We start from the raw sequence: 21,555 nt of genomic DNA, 5'->3' as shown, positions 1-21,555 counted from the left end.
GTTGGCGGCGTACCACTCCATGGCCTTTTTACCGTAATGGCAAGATGCCAAATCCGGCCAAAACAGTACGGAACAACCGTGTTTCTTCAGGAAAGGCAGCAGACGTTTATTCAAACACTCTTTCACGTAAATTTCTTGGTTGACAGTTCCAGAAGCTATCAAAATGCTGCTTTTCAAGCCACAGGTACAGATGGCTTGCCAAACCAGATATTTCTTTGCGAACTTTGACAGTTTCATGTGCTTGAAAACATCTGCTACCTTTCCCCTTCCTTTTGGCGTATAAAACTCCTGTCCCGGAAGCTGCTTGTAGTCGGCTTTGACGTAGGTTTCGTCGTCCATTACCACGCAGTCAAACTTCGTCAGCATCGTCGTGTACCGCCTCCGGGATCGCGCTTTGGCCGTCGTATTTTGTTTATCATCGCGATTTGGAGTCACTACCTTCTTGTAAGTCGATAGTCCGGCTCGTTTTTTTGGCTCGATGCACGGTTGTAGACGATACACCCAGCTTATTTGCGGCATCTCGGAGAGAGAGGTTAGGGTTTCGCTTGAAACTACCGGCAACTCTCTTTGTCGTCTCAGCGGCTTCCGGTTTTCGATTTCCCCCCGATCCAGACTTCCTGGCTGTCGACAAACGTTCCCCAAACACTTTAATTACATTTGTAACGGTTGATTTGGCAACTTTTAGCGATTTTGCCAACTTTGCGTGCGAGTAGCTCGGATTTTCGCGATGCGCGAGCAAAATTTTGATACGCTGCTCTCTTGCTTGGACGGCATTTTGACAACTGAAGAGTGAATTCCAAAATCAAAATAGGAGCAACATTCAACATTAGTAAAGTTTTGTAAGAAGTTCAAATCAAGCTGGGAATTAGAAAAATTAACTGACATAATCCCAAGCCGTTAAAACTTCCTCAAAGTACCAAGGCTGCAAAATGCGTGTCAATTCATAGTTGACATGGCTGGTTCTCAGCAATACGATGACCCATCGTTATGATTCAGCCACAAATCGAAAGATATGGCTATTTAATTTTATTTTGAATAGATAGAAACCCAATTGGACCTGTGGTGGGCCAACCGGAAAGGAAAAAAACCCGGAAAAGTCTGGTTACCCGATAGCAGAATCTATGTAGTATGACATATTTTCTCTATGCTCATGCCTGTATGCATTTAGAAAAAAAAAATCATGGGTCACTAGGTCTACTTTAGCTTGAGCTTGCTTGAGCTTGAGCTTGATTGACCGCCACGGTTGCTACTCTGTTATTGCCAGATCAGCTGTAATTACACAGAGAACCAATAGACGATGCTTGGGACTAGCAATCATCCTCAATGTGTAAAAACTGGTGATCTTAAATTAGGCAATACCAGCGCCGGCCGCGCCCGAACACAGGTCAAGAAAGGAATGGGAAGGATTGTGTTGACATGACACTCACTTTGATGGAAGCCGAGAACACCTCTGCACTTCCACGAGGATTCACTGGGATGTTGGATAAGAGGGTTGGGTTTGCAGCAGGGTTCGTTTTGGTAAACGATAAGCTGAATTGATGTCCTAACGATCATATAACGCGAAGGAGCTTGGGACTAAACCCACGGTCTTCTGCTCAGTAAGCAAAAACGTTTGCCACTAGGCAGACGAGCACCTTTTTAATCACCGAGTTGCTGTTACTACCATGTAGTCATATTAACAAATAAAACGATTGACGAATCTTGAATGTGGATGGGCCTGAGATTAGACTCATGATGTTCTGCTCAGTAAGCAAAAACGGTTGCTCTAAGGCCACCGAGCCCCTCATATCACATAATACCGTTGCTCAAATTTTTGTATCCATTCAAGCCCGGAACCAACGACAACAACGAGTTTCGCAAAATACACGATACACAAGCGATTTTACCATAAATCTATTTGATATGTAAGGACCTGGGACCGCGTTTTTCTGCTCAGTAAGCAGGCCACTGTAACCGACGATCTTTCAAATCTGAAAACTAAAAACTACGAAAAAGTACTTAGGCCTTCATTAAGTTCCACTTTCACGCGACGTTCAATGTTTCAATTTGCTCTTTACGTATTGTTCAGGCTATAAATAGGCTCTTTTCAAAATTTACGCGAGAAATACGCACAATCGTCGCCAACCTCGCAAAACTGGTTCCAAACGACAACAAAGGCATAAGCAACGATGGATTGTTGAACTTTGCTGACTGGTGTAGTGCTGCTGAAAAAAGATAAGTCTATTATTTTGGTTAGTGGTCTTTTGGATTTGGGTCACCGTACGTTGTGTTTAGGTTAGTATAAATAAATAATACTATATAGTCATATAAATCACCACAGCTCATTATCTTCAGCGTTATCGGTTTTGTTTCTGGATCTTTAGTTGCCTCTGTGATATACTTACTTGCGGCATACTATTTTGGGAGTGTATATGAGCGTGTACCATGTACGGTAGCTCATCTCTCATCGTGATGGTGGGACATTGTAGACAAATTAGAGAGAAAACAAGGAGGTATTAGTATTAGTTATATGTAAACAAACAAAACAAACGAAGAGAAGAGGAAAGAAGAGCAGAAAAATAAAAAAGGGATTAAGTAGATAACAAAGAAAAGAAACGTAGGCAGATTATTAGAAAAGGCATTATCCGAGACTCAGCAATCAAATGTCACTCCCGCCGAGATCTCAGCGAAACCTCCTCCCCGCCGAGACCCGCACAGCCGAGCTCGGTAGAAAAAACTAAGTGTGTAGATAGATTAGTAGGAAAATAAATAAAACTACTTTATGACTCAAAGTGCAATGAATGAGCGTTAGTTTCGGGATCATTTCAGTGTAAGAGTTATGTTAGTTTTGATCCGTAATCAGCCCTGCTGACCCCTCCAACATTAGTTGCAGGCAGTGGTTGTTGGATAATGCGGCACTGTAACTACTACTTTTTTAGAGGTAAATCATACCTCAAGTCAAGTTTATACAACTCAATGTTTCAATTGAGCCAAACTATCTATCTTACAATTACAGAAGCAAACCTAAACTTACAATTATATGCAAATGCAAAATGAAACTTGACAAATCATCGTCAATCCCCTTATTCCAGGGCAGGGCCTGACGATTTGAATCTAATTTTGATCAGTGAACGGGCACCATATGGTACATTTTCTCACGATGAACCTATCATTTCCAGCCTATCTGAACTATTTAATAAATGGAAGCCATAACATGGGTTACGCTCCCCCTAAGCGGGCCATCCGCATCCTGTCTCTGTCTTATCTCAAATACAAAATGCCAATGGTATGAATGTATCTATATATAACTTGGAAATGACGTACAATCAAATAAACCCGTAACCCACTCACTTGGTTAGGTTTCAGAATCGTCCAGTGGGCAGTGCGCTCTACACTCCAAGTTACCTTTTTTTTTCAAATTTACCGCAAATTTGATATTTTACCCATTAGGTGTTGATTAGTCATAATGAAACAATGTGACAGAAGTTGAGGTTACTAGTTTATTAAATAATCTAGGTCCTATTTAGGATTATATCTGAAAAATCCAAATCTGGCCAACGCCCACCCTAAACCTAAACCTGTTCTAATCCACCTGAAATGACTAACGAATGGAAGACTTTGACTACCCAGCCATGCAATAGTCTCATTCCGTGCCATAGGCAACTTGATGATTCTATTGCGCTCATCTTCTTGAACCACCCAGGGGAGACTTGGTCCTGTACCCAATGCTTAACTTATCTCCATTCCACTCAGCTACTCGCAATTTCTTGTGATATAGTGGGCGGAATATTATTATATGAGACAATTCAATGCAGACGTCTTTCCAAATTTGGCAGATCGACAGGTAATCGGTGAGATACCACGATAGTTGCTATTCAACAACTCGACAGCGTCCCATCGTCAACGCCTGCTATGAGAATTTCCCATTGCAGACGCCAACGAAATGACGTCATCGAGCTATCGATCAACTACCCTGGTTATCGCCTGGTACCTTATAGCACGATGCTAGGAGGCGAACCGGAAGAATCGATGAGCTACCTCCCCCATGGGTCACTAGGTCTACTTTAAAGAATTGACTTTTTTTTTGTTATTCCGGATATTCAGAGGACCATATTCCGGCCACCCAGTAGCAGAATCGATATGATGATAACATATTTTTTCTAAGCTCATAATTGTAAGCAAATCTAGAAAAAAATCACGGATTTCTAGATCTACTTTGAAGAATTAGCAGAATCGATAAGTGAAGGTATATTGCTATGCTCATGATTGTATGAAATTTAGAAAAAAATCGCGGATCTTTCGGAATTGACCATTTTCCGGTGATTCTGGATATTCAGAAGGGCGTTCAATAACCATTGCGGGACTAAATCAATATGGCACTGAGATATATCTTCTCAACTAAGGGTTCTTCACATTTTGTAAAAAATCACGGATCTCCAGGTCTATTTTTAAGAATTGACTATTTTCCCGGTTATTCCGGGTATCCAGAGGACCGTTTTCTGGCCACCCGGTAGCAGAATCGATATGTTGATGTCATATTTTCTCTATGGAAGGCGATATTTACGATCGACAAATCGCCTACAATGAATTTTTCTTCATTTATCGTCAACAGTCGCTCGCCAGCTGGCAAAATAAATGGAGTGAAGGAAGTTTGGGACGATGGCTATTCTCGATCATCCCTAAGGTGTCGAAGAGTCCTTGGTTCAAGGGGTTGGATGTGGGTCGAGACTTCATTCGTCTGATATCTCGCCTCATGTCCAATCACTATTCGTTAAACGCTCACTTGTTTCGTGTTGGGCTGGGAGACAGCAATCTCTGTGAATGTGGACAAGGTTACCAAGACGCCGATCACATCCTTTGGTCTTGTGCTGAGCATCGTGGAGTCAGATCTGAGCTGTGCGATTCCCTTTGGGCTCGAGGTAGACAACCTAATGTTCCAGTTCGGGATATTTTGGCTAGACGTGATCTGGAGTTTATGAAACTCATATATGTTTACTTTAAGAATACTAACCTTAGATTGTAAGTTTGATTAACCTTGTGTTTAGTTTGCGTATTGTGCGTGTAGTTTGTTTTTTAATGTTTGTGTTCAAGATGAATAGAAATAAGTTCATGTTTTAGGATTAATTAAATATTTGTATAATAAATCATATTTCAATCCTCCTTCTTCCTTTCCCCATCCAAAAAATTGTAAATCTCCACTAACCTCGAGACGACCGCGAGTAATCGGTTCAATACCTTTAACTCTAGATTTAAGACATTAATCATGTATAATGCAAATGATAACTCGGCTCTGTAAAGTTTATTCGATTGAGCCTGTACAAATAAATTAATATAAAAAAAAAATATTTTCTCTATGCTCATGATTGTATGCATTTTAGAAAAAAAAAATCACGGGTCTCTAGGTCTACTTTCAGGATTTGACTATTTTCCCGGTGATTCCGGACATCCAGAGCACCGTTTTCTGGCCACTTGGTGGCAAAATCGATTTAATGATGGTAGATTTCCTCTATACTCAAGATTTTATGCAATTTTTGAAAAAATCGTGGATCTCTAGGACTGCTTTCTGAAATTGACCGTTATCTCGGATATCCCGGATATCCAGAGACCCCACGGTGACAGAATCGATACGGTGATAGCATATTTTATCTATGCTCATGATTGTATGAAATTTAGAAAAAAAAATCGCGAATCTCTACGACTACTTTTAAGAATTGACCATTTCCCGGTGATTCCGGATATCCAGAGGACCGTATTCTGGCCACTCGGTAGCAGAATCGATATGTTGATGTCGTATTTTCTCTATGCTAATGATTATATGAAAGTAAGAAAAAATCACGGATCTCTAGGTCTACTTTCTGGAATAGACTATTTTCCCGGTAATTCCGGATATCATCCAGAGGACTGATTTCTGGCCGCCTGGTTGCATAATCGCTATGGTGATGGTATATTTCCTCTATGCTCATAATTTTTTGCAAATTAGAAGAAAACCACGCAGCTCTAGCACTACTTTTAAGAATTGACGATTTTCCCGGTGAATCTGGATATCCAGAAGGTCGTTTAATAACCACCGTGGGACCAAATCACTATGGCACTGAGATATATCTTTTCAACTAAGGGTTCTTCACATTGTCTACAAAATCACGCATCTCCAGGTCTACTTTTAAGAATTGACTATTTTTCCGGTTATTCCGGATATCCAGAGGACCGTTAAGTGAAAATAAGAAGTGAAACGTGATAATACAACAGTGATTTAAAGCGTTGTCGTAAACCAAGATTCAAGTTTGCTTTCGTAATGCATAAAAAAAAACTTCCTTGGCAAGGAGAGGTAAGTTCTCCAAGTTAAGATAAGATAAACTACTTTTTAACATATAGGGACATATTATGAAGGTTGCCACCTGATTGAAGCGATTTGGATGGGAAGAGTGGAATTGCCAACTTCCTGTCGTTAACAGATCGTGAATTGAAGGCAGGCTCTTCTTCTCCACTCATTGAGACATCCCCTCGTACCATGGCTTGTCCATTACCGGGTTGTAGGATTTTATCGTTGGAAGGAGATTCTCCTTAATCCCGCAGACGATCTGAACTATTTAATAAGCATAAGTGTCTCTGCTTACGGGTTCGCCTTCCGTTATTGGCCCTTCTACAATGGTAAATTGAATACAATCAAGTGTTGTACTTCATCAAGTCGTAAGAGGAGCACAGTCCACTGTCTAATGGTTGTGCCTACAACAATGAATGGTTTCCTTTACATACATACATGCACAATTCCGTCACGTGTAAAATTAGTTACCTCTAAAGGCCTGTGTAAATATCGAAGTGAAGTAAAATTCTCATAAAAAGTACTAAATTATTCACCTGCGTAAAAAAAACGCATGGAACTAACGGGTGTTCAATAAAAAATGAGAATGATTTCAATGCCGTCCAGCGCTCTTGTGAGAGCATCGCGACTAAGTTGCGTCGTACGGCTGACCAGGGCCCCTTCTCCAATATTAATTTTTTTTTTTAAAGAATAAACATTATGTTTTGAATAAAAAAATACTGAATTCGTTGAAAATAAAAATATTTTTTACTAGCTATATGACTAAAAAAAACTCATTTTTTATTGAACACCCGTTATAAACAGATACGATCTAGCTAAATCGAATGTTTTGGATCGTGCATGCACATGCTCGTGAAAAGCGCAGCAGCTAGCGAAAATTTGACGTTTCGAGAAGGAGTGTATCTACCAGTTTGGATCGATCTTCACTTCACCGGAGGTGTAAACTGATCGATTTCACTTCACGTGAACTGTAAACTGCGAAAAGAGAAAAACTTTAAAATGTTCCATGCTAGCGGAGTTTCATAATTTTTCACTTGCTTCAAATTCTACTCCGCTACGACCTTAAGGCTTAAGTGTGAAGCTAAGAAAGTCGATACAAAACCCCAACCCGAAAACTTTTTCAACCAAATCCGGGAACCTAACCCACCATCTCCGCCACGATCTGCAACGGGTTTAATGGCTAAGCTATTTATTGGAAAACCCTTCATGACACAATGCACCTGAACAACTGAAACCGCTCACCACGGCACGGCCACGATGCCCCGAAAATTATTTCATTATTCAATTACCGAAGCATTAAAAGCACCAACAACACCAGGTTCAACCTCTACGTGCACCGGTAATTGTTGCTGCGCCGTGGAAGTCCGCAGAAGACGCTCACGATTCCATTTCCAGAGCAAGGTCACCGCCGGCCACGACCGTCAACATCATCAACAGTTACGGTGTAAAACGGATCTCGCGGCGTGAGTTTACTCTCGGTCGGAATGGTTGACGGCCACGTCCGCGATGTGTGTGGCCAGCCTTTTGGAATTTATGATGAACAACTTCTTGTTGAAAGTAAAAAAAAAAATGTGCAAAAATAATGAACCAAGACGTGCAAATCTGGTGCGTTCTTCGTTGGTGGGCTCCGTTCTGGAGAATCCATATTGGAAGAAGCAATTGCTGTTAGCTAGTTGATGGATCACTCAATTTTCTTAAAACAGAGTGACACTTATGACGGAGCCTATTAGGAAATCGAAGGTCTGTCTGTGCACTATCACTGAGCTTCCAGCGGAGAGGAACCGATCGGAATGTGAATGGGTGGCCTTCGAAGGTTAATGCGGTGATATATAGCGTCCGTGGCTAGGGTTATGGAGATTCAAGAAAATAAGGCCTTTCATGAGTGATTGACAATAGAGAGAAGCTGCTTACTGCACGTGGTGATTCGGCCTGGAAACGTCAATCAAAATCGTTTCCTTCAACGCTAGTGCACTTGTGGCTAATAAATGGAAAGGAATTCAGAATCATCCAAGAAGTTTTCGAAACCTAACGAGTGACCTTGTCCATGACTGGGAAATATGATTGCCATATTTTAGAGTCATTTCCTCGGCCGTTTCGACCACGAGGCTCATTAATCGTGTAATTTATCACCGAACTTACATGATAAACGCAGGCACATAAAAAAAGCAGATTCCACTCTTCAAAGCCTTTGTCGCCTACGTGCCGCTGTGATGAGCCGATCGTAAAATATTATTAAAATTATAATAACTATAATGAAGACGAAGTTGACGATAATCGCCTCTATTACATTTCAATCTTGTTCGCGAAGAGCGAAACCCCCAAGGCGGTATCGAGAAGTCATTCATGTTTATTCGTCTACCTTCTGCGCGAGAGTCCGTGAGTTTCAATCAATGAAGATGGTGATGATGATGATGGTGATGCTGGTTGACGACGAAGACGCCGATCTGTAACAGAGCCATCAGCTAGAGCGAACGGTAGGCGAATGAGAACCATCGCCACATAAACCGTTGTTGGCGTTGAAATTAACGATTGCGCACTTGCTGCCACCAGACTGGCTTGCGTTTCGGATGGATGATCGCAAATGATTTATTAATAAAGGAAGAGTTCAAGTCCGGATCTTGTCGAATTGGGGACCACGACTGGCTGAACCGGTTACGTGAAGCAATGCATGGTACAGTGCATTCGAAGGCGAAAGCGAGATGAATGGCATGAAGTTGGCTATTTGTCGAGGGTTCACCGGCGCTGCTTTGATCGATGTTGGTCGGGCAGGTCGATCAGTTTCGCCAAAATGTTATTAGTAATTTGCCAACTTATCATTGGCGGTTGGGAGTTCTTCAGAATTGTGGAGAACTGTTTTTAAAAGAGCTCACTCTATTGATGCCGAATTATTTTTTTTTTCAATCGCCATTCTTGCAAACCATTCTAGAACAAATGGCCAGATCTTGGTCTAAGGGTATTTGGATTGTTTACCAAATAAAGATTATCTATTTATCCCAGATTTTTAGATATTTTTTTTTTATATTAGTTTTAATCACTATTATTTATTTTATTATTTTATTTTAATACAATTATATCCTGTTAATCACGTTTATCATTTCAAATCTTGGATGTAGGTTAAAATTAAATTACAAATCTCCAAATATCTTAACATAAACATTTCAAAATAATGGACTTGGAGGTTTTCGAAAACCTTCTCAAATACCCCACATTACTGGTATTTTTGGAACCGGAATGATCTGTAGGAACCATGTCTGACGCCATCCATGTCTGACGCCATTTTGAAATCCAAGATGGCGACATCCGGCTACAGAAAAACTAAGACATACTGTCAAATACCCCACTAAATAGGTATTTTTAGAATTGGGGTGACGTATAGGGACCGGAAACCCATGTTAGATGCCAGTTTTAAATCCAAGGTGGTGGCTTTCAGTTAGAGAAAAACGGAAAAACACTGTCAAATAACCCACAATATAGGTATTTTTGGAATCAGAATGACGTGTAGGAGTCGGAAATACATATCTGGCACAATTTAAAATGTTTTACATATTTTCCAAATATCTGAAGAAAAAAACAAAATTCTTGTTTTTCGTCTGATTAAAAAGCCACTCATATAATTTATTTACATCACAAATTGACTTTTGTTTTCTTATTGCTTATGCCGATTCTGTTAATAAACTCATTCAAAGTTTTATATTTCTTAAACTAAATTGCTTGAGATTCACACATGTTTTTCTACATGCATTGAGTAAGCCCAAAACAAAAAGCTGATGTTCGGTTCAGGACAAGAAAATAGTGCAAATGCAATAATTTCCGATAAACATAAGGCCTGTACTCGAAAAAAAATGCACCAGACAAAAGTGTTCGCCAAAATTTATTTTAAGTCGGATTTTCTTGAAACTTTCAGGGAATGAACTAATGCATATGGATTATGTTTCGGCAAAATTACTTTATTCAATTTCCCGCACCTTTCCCTTAAGACCCCTCATTACATTTTGTGCAATGGTGGAGCCGACCTTTTTGGACATTTTCATCCATTCTTTCTTCAACTCCAGCTCGTTCTTAAACACCTTGGACGATTTTCGAACTTTGGCCTTCATTATGGCCCAAAATCTTTCCACCGGACGAATCTCTGGTTAATTTGGGTGGTTGGTGGTTTTTGGTTCAAAAACAACGTTATTGTCTCTGCACCAATCGAACGTTGATCGCGCGTAATGGCATGATGCCAGGTCCGGCCAAAATAATGTCTCGCCTCCGTGGGACCGCAGGAAGGGCAACAGACGCTTCTGGAGGCACTCGGTGCGGTAAATTTCGCTGTTGATGGTACCCATTGTGATGTACGGTTTACTCAGTTTGCCGCATTGGCATATGGCCTGCCAGAGCAAGTATTTTTTGGCGAATTTGTCCACTTTCTTTGTTCCTTATGTCTTCCGGAACATCAAACCGTGATTTGGCAACTTAGAACTCCAGCCCCGGTATCTGCTTTGCATCTGCCTTGATGTAGGTTTCGTCATCCATAACCACACACATCGGTTTCGTTAACCACTCTCGATACAGCTTCTTTGCGCGGGATTTGACCGCTGTGTTTTGTTGATCACGCCGGTTCGGTGCCTTCCGGACCTTTAATACACGAAGCCCAGCTCGTTTCATGGTTTGCTGAACGAACCAGGCGGAACAGTTTGCCTTCAGAGCGGCGTCGCGAATCGAAATGTTCGGAATACGCTTGAAATAATCCAACACCTTCCGGGCCTTCACAGGGTCAACTGTCTTCGATTTTCTTCCACTTCCAGCCCGCTGCTCGGTCGTCTGGGGCTCCTTAAACGATTTTACCACCCGAGACACAGTTGTATGGGTGATTCCCAGTTGTCTTCCGATCCATCTCATGGGCGCAGTCAGATTTTCTATAACGGCGCGCAAAATTCTCCGGCGATTTTCTGCTTGTTTCGATGACATCTCAATAACCACTGGTTTGTAGATAGAGGACGCAATACTTTTTTATATTTTTTCTTGAAAAATTTGGTGTTTTTACACAACATAACATATCGAAAAATCTGCTGTGTTTTTTTTTTTCGTTTTTGAGTTATATTTTCTTGAAAGTATATATAGTATTGGGTGTTCACTCAATACTCCTATGCGACTAGACTACCATGCGTCATGACCTTGTTACAGTTACTATAAATCAATGGAGATGCATGGTAGTCCAGTCGCAAACACACAAAAAATTATCGCTAATAGAATTGAGAAAAACATTGGTAGAGTTAAAAGTAATCAGTTTTTTTTTTAGAAAGTACAGAGCTTTTAAAATATAAACGTGCAATTTGTCAAATCAAAAGTTTCCCTCTTTATTTATTTTAGAAGTTGCAGCTTTTGAATCAAATTGTTGAATCGTCAAAATAAAAACCAAGGTTTTTCAAATGAGGTAGAGGAAATGTCTATTATGGATCTATTATTGGGCCCATCGCTAAAAATCTGCTATTTATCAATTTTATCTAGATGAGGGGAAAACCCGTGGGAGTTAAACTAATCTTACTACCTCTTCTCCCGTATGTACAAAACCTTTATGTTTTTTCAACTTTAATCATAATCAATTACAAATTACAACAATACATCATTATTCAAATGGAAGCGAACAGATTCAAGATGATAGATGACATGTTCAATAGATGGCATCGCAGAACTACCGCTGAGGTGTATTCAAGGTTCCATCGAGATCCACAGCAATGTGAATCTAATCAAATCTAACCTAACACAAACGCAGCCAGCACGAGAAAGCATCCTGGAAAATTAATAGGTTAGATAACGCGTTAGGTTAGAAGGATGCGTGGACATACCGTACCAAACGCTCCGAGCTACGTAAGAGTGAATTTAACAATCATATGTGATGTAATGAATGGGTTATATAATATAGTATAATTGAAGGATCTCACCAAAAACCTCCCAATGTTCCAAAAATTCCTAATTTATAGATAAAAATGGAATGATCTCTCCAAAACTGGTCTGATAGACTGAGATCATCAACTTTTCCGGACTTCTCTATTGCACGATTTTCTTCAGTAGCCCTTTAGCTGATGTCTGTTGTTCTCCGCCAAACGTTTTGTCTTCATCACACACCTTTTTGATAGTATGTTAATGGCCATATATTAAAATTCTTGGCAACCCTTCTCCTACATATCTTTTCCTAGGGATTCTTTCACTGTTACCTAGCAATCATTCAGTACTCCATCTTAAAGCCTTCGAGGTCTCTTCATTTAAAAGAAATCTCACCACTACAACCTCTATGCACCATTACCTAGCAACTTGCAGTATTTAAACATTGGACACGCACTGATCTACACACCACCAACTCCAACACCAACACATCATCATTTATTTACGCTGTTTTATAGACTGCGTACTTTATTCTGTCCCTCGCTCTCAGGAAAACACGGCACTTTTTTCACTAATTTAAGCAAATTCTCCTTTGCTACACACATATATACGTGGCATTTTATTTTAGCACTGTCTCACTCTCTTCATACGATTCTATCATCTACCACCTCTACCAACACCTTATCATTGCGAAAACCAACGAGACCAGCTGGTAGGGGGGAGGAGAAATCCCTTACCTAATGCTTAACTGGCCGGGCAAGCTATCCGCTAAGAAAATTCGCTGACTGAAGTGATCACCAACAAAATAAAATGCATCTATCTGGAAAGCAATACATATTTGGAAAGACTCTGACTGCATGAATAATAATATAATACCAAGCATAATGAAAATCATCTGTCATGCTTCTTCTCCCCTCCCCTGCAGACCACTACCAATACATACACCAAACATAAAAGTTTCCATAATACATGAACAAACTACGCGAGGGACAGATTCGACCCGAGTAGTGAAATGTTGATAGTTTTCAATGCTAAAATTCTCCACAATGACTGTATTTCTTCCAGGATGGCCAATTTTTTTTATAGTACATCGGCAACTTTCATATGTGTCCTCCACAAATTGCCTTAAAGTGATGAGCTGGAGCCTCCCTGGTGAGGGACGGTGCTCTATCAACCTCTCACAAACCATCTCCCCAAATGAATCCCCAAAATTACCAAAAAATTACCCGGTAGGAAACCAAAAAATCGGCAGCTCTGACACGTTCATTTGTGAATCAGTAAGTGAGTTGAAATCGGTAGGACCACCGATAAATTGGTAGGTCTGGACACCCTGATTCCTTCTCCAAAAATTGATATCGTCACTCACTATGAAATAATGATCAATTTTCTTTCAAAGGTAACCTCCAATTAATGTATCTAACACGAAGTACTTAGCTGAAAATTCTCTCCTCCGTTGAAACTCCGTGCTTGGACTTCTAAATCCATTGCCTCCTTTCCTCCGTGTTTCATATAAATATTGACCATATTAGATCATCCGTCTCGAATGAGGTCTGCATTTTTCATTATCCTTCCAGTTCTATTTTACACTGTGTCTCCAACTCGTACTCCCGTCACCATGTTTGAGCGCAGAATTTTCATGTTTATATCAATTAATTTCACCTAATATAGGTACCTCCCCCTGACAATAACTAACACGGTTTTTTTGTAAACTCCCGCTCTACTTTTCTCTAGTCTCAATTTTTACACGATTTAAACTACGGAGCCAAATTTACCTCAATCCTGATGCAACCAGGGTTGCCGTCCCTCTCAGTGAATTGCTTCGCGAAAGATGGATCAAAATAGTTTGGTTTGAAATTCTGTGAAACAGTTAAAACCTGCCCTGAGGTGGCAGTATCATACCGGGATATTTCAGTAAAATTAACGGTCCTTATTTCGGAAAATTGGCGTATAAACGGTTTCGTACTACAATTTATTGAATAATGTCACAGACGCCATTTTGGAAAAAAATGGCAGATTTTTCGCAAATAATGTGAATTATTGCCCATAATACACAATTATGCAAAGTTTCATTCAAATCGTAGAAGTTCGAGGCAAAACATTTGATTAAAGAATTAAAGCGAGTGATATTGTTTAAAATTCTGAATTCTGCTGAAAAATGTCGATAGGGAAAAGTTGGCTTCAGCAATACCTCAACCTATTATCGTCAGGAAGTAAACAACGTCTACTTACTTACTTAAGGGTCCTGTGCACCACCAGCGGTGCAAAGGGCTAACGTGAAAGACTTCCATCCTGGGCGGCTGCTCGCTTTTGTCTTGACCTGGGCCCAGGTAAGATTTCTATCGACTTGCTTAATTTCCTTATTGAGGCTCCGCCGCCATGAGCCTCTGGGTCTGCCTCTGCTGCGATGTCCTGGTGGATTCCAATCCAGCGCTTGCTTGCAGATTTCGTTTCCGCCCCGTCGAAGTGTGTGGCCGACCCACCTCCACTTTCGCTCTCGAATTTCTGTTGCTATCGGCTTCTGATGACATCGACGATGGAGCTCGGCATTCGAGATCCAGTTGTGAGGCCACCAGGCACGAATTATATACCGCAGGCATCGGTTGATGAAGACCTGCAGCTTTTGAGTGTTCTCCGCTGATACACACCACGTCTCGCTGGCGTATAACAACACAGATTTCACGTTCGAGTTGAAAATTCGGATTTTGGTGCGTTGACTTATCTGGTTGGATCTCCATACGTTTCGTAAACTTGCAAAGGCAGCCCTAGCCTTCTTGATTCTTGCACCTATGTCGCTCTTGGTCCCGCCGTCCGACGCTATTTGGCTGCCAAGATATTGGAAAATTTCGACCTTCTCCACTGCTTGCCCCGCTACCGTAAAGTTGGAAGGGTTGCCCGTGTTGATATCCAACGATTTGGTCTTGTTGACGTTGATGGTGAGACCCGCCGCAGAGGAGCGTTCGGCTAGGTCATTGAGCTTACTCTGCATATCAGAGCGCCGTTGTGCTAGTAGAGCAACATCATCAGCCAAATCGAAGTCGTTGAGATTCTCCATGGTGATAGGCTGCCAAAGCAGCCCACGGTTCGGTACACGGTCAATTGCACCTACCATGATCTCGTCGATTAAGATGAGAAACAGTAGCGGTAATAGTATACATCCTTGTCTCACACCAGCGACTACCCGGATAGGGCCGGACAAGGCTCCGTTATGCAGAACTCTGCACGTGAAAGCCTCATACTGCGCTTCGATGAGGTTGACGATTTTATCCGGGACTCCCTTGCCTCAGGGCGTCCCACAGATTCTCGTGGTTGAGACGGTCGAAAGCTTTTTCGTAGTCAATGAATACCAAATAAAGGGACTCTTGGAATTCATTGACCTGCTCCAGGATGATGTGGAGCGTGACAATATGGTCCACACAAGATCTTCCGGCACGGAATCCTGCCTGCTGCCGTCGGAGAGTCGCGTCGATCTTCTCCTGTATCCGATTCAGGATAACTTTGCACAGAACTTTGAGAACAATACACAGTAACATGATGCCTCGCCAATTTTCGCACACAGTCAGGTTCCCCTTCTTTGGGACCTTCACTAAGATGCCCTGCATCCAGTCGGCCGGAATAGTCGCGGTGTTCCAGATATTACAGAATAGTTGATGCAACATTTGTGCGGATAGCATGGGGTCAGCTTTGAGCATCTCTGCTGATATGCGATCGACCCCTGGAGCCTTGTTGGATTTCATGCTTCGGATAGCTGCTTCAATTTCCTGCAGTGATGGGGCCTCGGAATTGACGCGAGTGATGCGCCGCACCCTAGGCGGATCATGCCGAGATGTTGATGGCTGGTTGGCCGTCGAAACTTGAAGAAGTTGTTCAAAGTGCTCAAACCAGCGTTTCAGCTGGTCAGTGGGGTCGGTAAGCAATTGTCCAGTCGTATCCTTCACTGGCATCCTCGGGTTCATCCTTGCTCCACTCAGGCGTCGTGAGATATCGTAGAGGAGGCGTATATCGCCAGTGTTTGCGGCTTTCTCCCCTTCGTCGGCCAGGGAGTTCACCCACGCTCGCTTGTCCCGTCTGCAAGAGCGCTTGACTTCCTTCTCTAGAGCCGAGTACCGTTGACGGGCTTCGTTCTTGGCTCCTCTGGTTCTCGCCCGCTCTATCGCGGCTTTTGCTTCTCTACGCTCCTCAATCTTCCGCCAGGTTTCATCTGTGATCCACTCTTTCCTCTGGGTGCGCAGCTCACCCAAGTTGTTCTCGCTTGTTTCTATAAAGGCATTCTTGATGGCCGTCCATTGTTCTTCTACGATGCCACCTTCTGGAACGTCCGCAGCTCGAGTCTCAAGTTCATGAACAAAAGACCTTTTTACCGCTGGATCTTCAAGTCGGCGTGTGTTGAACCACCGCCCGAGTCTCTCCTCCCGTCGCTGGATCCGCGCCATGCGTAGGCGGATTTCACCGATTAGAAGGTGATGGTCAGACGCGATGTCGGCGCTGCGTTTATTCCGGACATCAAGAAGGCTCCGTCTCCATTTTCGGCTGATGCAGATGTGGTCGATCTGATTCTCGGTATGTCCAATGTAAACAACGTCCTTAAGAGCTTAATTTTGGCATGTGGATACATTGTGTTTCAGAGCAACTATTGGCTAAATTTGAGTGCTCTAGGACTTTGTTTACCCCCCTGACGATAATAGGTTAAGGTATTGTCGAAGCCAACTTTTCCCCTAGATAATTAAAAAGGCATTAAAGTGTTGATTCCGAAGTTATGCTGGAAAAGTTCAAACCAGAATTTCATGATAATTTTGAGATTAAGTCCTAAGAAATTTCTCTCCTTTCCTCATCTCCTTTCCTGACCCTGAGGAATAGGAAATCCTGAGTGTAGTGGATATAAGAGTTTTGAAATAAAATTATTAGAATTTATTGAGCAGTTAATTTCAGTTTATTATTCTTAACTCACACAAATAAACAAATGCAGTAAACGCAGCGTAATGTCATACTTTCGACACGATTGAAGTGCATCCACTTTGATGTGATATCAAAATTAATTTTTTGCTGTGTAGAGTATATACTGAAATATAAAATATTGTAAAATATTGGTTTATAAATTAAATCCATTTGACCAAAAATGATTGAAAAATCTAAAATTCAATGGTTCACTCACAGACAAACAGACATAACACACTGAATTTTCCTCACTGTAAAACATCGTCGCTAAAACATTACCGCCATCTGTTGAGTACACTGTGGTGGGCACTGCGCTGAACAGATGGCGGTAGTGTGTAAACGTCAAACGCAAGGGAATTGACTATGCGCACCACAGGTGGCGGTACTACCAACTACAATACTTTTAAATTTCCCGTTAAATACTTGTTCGATAAACTATTTGCGACTGTTATGTCTGTTTGTCTGTGGTTCACTCATGCATATTTGAATCGGTCCGAAATGCAATGGGCAAACTTTACGTTCCAGTAGAGACATACATAGTTAATAAGAAGAACAAGGATCCATTTTCATGCTCATTACCTATTACTCAACCCTTGTTCTGTAGACCAAGCAGCATATCGTGCCCATTTCGGTACACGAAGTGCATCGCGTTGCACTCTCCGCTCGCCCGTCATTAGCGCCTTGAGCATATTTTATGTGTGCACTCTATAACTCCCCACGGTGAATGGGTCAAAGCAAGATGATGCTCTTGATGTAACAAGCCTCGCAATCGTCGCATCGCCTGGTGGTGTTTGTTGGTTGTAGCTGGTGACTAGTTGACAGTCAGCCAGGCCTCGCCATTCATTTCGCTTAGGGCTTGTGCTGGCCTTCTAAATACGTTTGAATCTGCTTTATAGATGAGTTTTTCTTGTCCGAAGGTACAAAGTTGCATCCGTTGCACGTTGGGTTACACATGTTTTCAAGTAGTCTATTTGGGAACTGTTGCGCAGCCAATCTGCATATGACAATCATTGGCGGCAACCGCTGGAGCTCTGGATAGACACTTTCCAATCTTTGTAACGCGTTTTAGGTTAATGCAGTTGATTGATTGTGGTCATGTCGTTGGTTGAATGCACATCCGCTGCAAGGCATCAGAGAAAGAGAATGGGAGCACTCCTTGCTTGTGACGCGTTTTGAAGGGTTTCTATGTTCGATGCCATGTAAATTTATGACACAGTCAGTAAATTATGGCAACCACTTAACACCTCCGGCTCTGCCATATCAAGGACGTGTCACCGGGAAAGGAATGCGGCGCACCGCAAGAACCGTAATAGACGCGTAGTAGTGAGAAGTTGAAAGAGTTCCATAAATCACGATTCGGTTGCATCACCACGAAATTGAGATTTGCATTAATTGCCACAGCCAGCGCCACCACCAGTACCGTCGGTCGTCATCATAGAGCAAGAGCTTTATTGCCCGATGGCAGGGTGCCCGTATTATCGATCCGGTAGGTATAGATGCTGTCCGCATGTAACCGGCTTGACCCTGGATGATCAATTTTCGGCCATCGACGCGACGCTTGTGACCCAACGGTCTTTGCGAATTAACTTGATTCTGCCAACCAACCGTAGATTGCTGATGGAAATTGGATGCCGTATTTTTCCACATTCAAATGTACGTGAAAGGAACGTTCGGCCTTGAGTGGAAAATTTCCGTCTTCTGGGGGGTCTACGGAATGCACTTAGCCATAGTAAATCGACTCAAATTTCGATCCATTTCGACCACTAGCTGCCGGTAGGGTAATTCAACTCCAATGCAAAGCGTAATTTGATTAGCAAGATTTCCTCATGCACCGATGTTTGTATCTTTCGCTTCTGGTCGTCTACGGACGTATCATGCGTGGAATCTCAACTGAGCAACTGAGACGACAAGCCTGATATACCGATTGATACTCAAGTGTCATGCTGTTTTGAGCCCTCTTTGAGTCCATTGATTGCGGAATTTCGAATCAACTCATCATTCGTTGTAACCGACGACGTTGGCCCTCGTCAGTAGATGCACTCAGTTTTACCACCTGTGATGTATATTCTTCCCAGGAGCACAGTTGTAAAGTGCATAAAGATTGAAATTTAACCACCTCCGTTCAGCACCCTAACGAGCGAGGGAACGAGTGCCCTGCAGCAGTTACGACGACGGAGTCTCACATGCTGAGAACGATTGACCAAACTGAACTGTGTTTTTAGTGAGAAATTGTTTGCAGCACTTCGTCGTCGGTGGGACCCTGCATCAACTACCGACGATGATGAATGGTTTACTTGCATACGTTTATGATGAGTTGGTGCAGCTGCCGTAACATGGCAGTGTTGTTAGACGAACGACGAAGTTTGGAAAATCTGGTAAATTAAGCCACACTTGTGCGTTGATGGCAACGTTTGCTCCCAGTCAGTGTGGGAAAACAGGCTGAGCAATTTCGGTGGTCCGTTCAGTAAGAAGCGAAACGCTAAATTGGATAGATCGTTGTCAATTCAGGTTTCGAATAAATCAGACATTTTTCAGTTCATTGGCTGCTGGGTCGATTGATATATGACACTTGAAACTCTGGACTCCGGACCTTAGACGAAAATTAGTTTCTCATATTCAATAGGTAGCTTTTTCACAAAGGCAAAAATGCGTACAATATATCATGTGATGATCGATTGCGCTGGTGGTTGTGTTGCAAACGAGACTATTACGAGACGCAGTGAGTTGATGAGATCGATATGAGCATGAGCATGATTGAGCGCCCGTGGTTACTGCTCCTTTATTGTAAAGATCGGCTGTAATTGTATAGAGATCTTATAGATGGCTTTTGGGAGCAGCGGTGCCAGATTTGAAGACATCTGTATTTCTGTGAAGACATTTAGTTTTCGCAGACATTTCGTATTTTGTGAAGACATTTCAAGCAAGGGTATTCTAAAGCTGTCTAACCCGCTACATTCAGTTTGAATCCAACATGTCATTGATTTTGACGTTCTGGTACCCAGTGATGGATCGCTCTTTTAAGCCTTCTTCATTAACTTTTTTATTATAGAATGCTTGCGTTAAATCAAATTGAGTATATAGAGTTAACCCATAAAAAAAAGATAGTTTAGTGTTATTAATCTTCCTATAAAAATTAAAATTTTCAGAACCACAGGGCCATATTCTGTGTTTTCTCTGAAAGTTGTTCCAGATTCCCCGGTAGCGGTAGAGCCAAACAACCCAGAAAGATTTTCGATCAACAAACACCAAATAAATGCCACAACAAATCCAAATAACATTAAGCCCAATTTATATTTCTCCCCAACATTCTACAATTGTAGTGGGATTTTCCTGAGCTTATGCCCTACTCACTCTCCTAACTCATAGTGCTCACAAGGTAACAAAAAGGAACGTGCTCACCGTCGCTTGGTGCTGGGCTGCTCGCTGGGCACTCCGTCTCGATTGCCGACCTAGATCGTCAACGCCGTCGACGGCTGCAGGCCATGCCATCTTGCCGCACCGGCTCCGTGATAGGTTAGTGACGTCATCTCGTCCCCGCATGCGACCTCTCGCCGAATGGTAAAACCCGTTCTAGGACCACGTTCCGAAATTCTCTACAGCTTCCACACAAATTCGGAGCAGGACTCGTCCCTGGACTCCGTCTAGGAATCGCTCGATCGTGCCGGTCCCGGTCAACCAACGCAATGTTCCCGGTGTGGCTTGCAACGCCGATGTTTTGGAAGTTTCGCACCGAAGATCTAGTGGTTCTCGTATCAAGAACCACCTTTACGATCGCCTTGATGTTCGCCGTAAGACTTGAGGTTCGCATTAAGACTTGAGGTTCGCATTAAGACCCTGTAGAACAACGAGTTTTAGTACTCCTGTCTTTCCTTGCTCAATGTCAGCCAACTTACCCTTAACGGGGCCTTTTGTTTCTCCGATAAACCTCTTCGCGGATCTCGTATTCGCTGGACGGAAGTGTTCTTCAGCGTGGCCTGTGGACGAGGTATCAGGGCGTTAAAGAGCTGTCAGTGAGCCTTACAAGAGAAAAGACTTACACAGGTATTCGGCCAGATTCAATCAACCTTTTGGGATGCACGGGCGATCAATATCAGCCGTCCCAAATCCTTCCGTCCAGAGTTGCGACCTATCACAGTCACGATCATCAAACAGTTGATGGTAGTAACGCTTTGTACATTCCTATCAATGTGCTCGTCGAAGCTCTCTCCATGACCATCCATTAAGTTGACGAAAGAAGTAAAAAGCAATTGGTAAATGTCGTCTTCTGTTGTGATCCATCTCCGATCTGGTCATTCCTGACAATCACGACACTCAGCTGTGCTCGTTTTGAAGCAGTTGCTGCTTTGCTTGCTTATGTGAGTGTGTTGGTGAGTGAGCTCAACAGCTTCCGTTTAATGTTGCCTGCTTTGTTTGTAACTCACACACTCGCGCCTGCCGAGACGAACTTGGAATGCATTGGC

General features: G+C 42.3%; 1 pseudogene; it reads left to right on the top strand.

The window, feature by feature from the left end:
- Positions 1 to 20,740, top strand: part of LOC135711342 (uncharacterized) — a 59,548-nt pseudogene extending 38,808 nt beyond the window's left edge.
- The last annotated feature ends 815 nt before the right edge of the window (positions 20,741 to 21,555 follow it).

This window comes from Ochlerotatus camptorhynchus, unplaced genomic scaffold (genome assembly GCF_037179485.1).
Source record: "Ochlerotatus camptorhynchus isolate MF236.1 unplaced genomic scaffold, CSIRO-AGI_Acam_v1.1 ptg000432l, whole genome shotgun sequence".
Classification (NCBI taxonomy): domain Eukaryota; kingdom Metazoa; phylum Arthropoda; class Insecta; order Diptera; family Culicidae; genus Ochlerotatus; species Ochlerotatus camptorhynchus.
The sequence above is the reverse complement of the archived record's forward strand: the minus strand, read 5'-3'. Positions and strand labels throughout refer to the sequence as shown.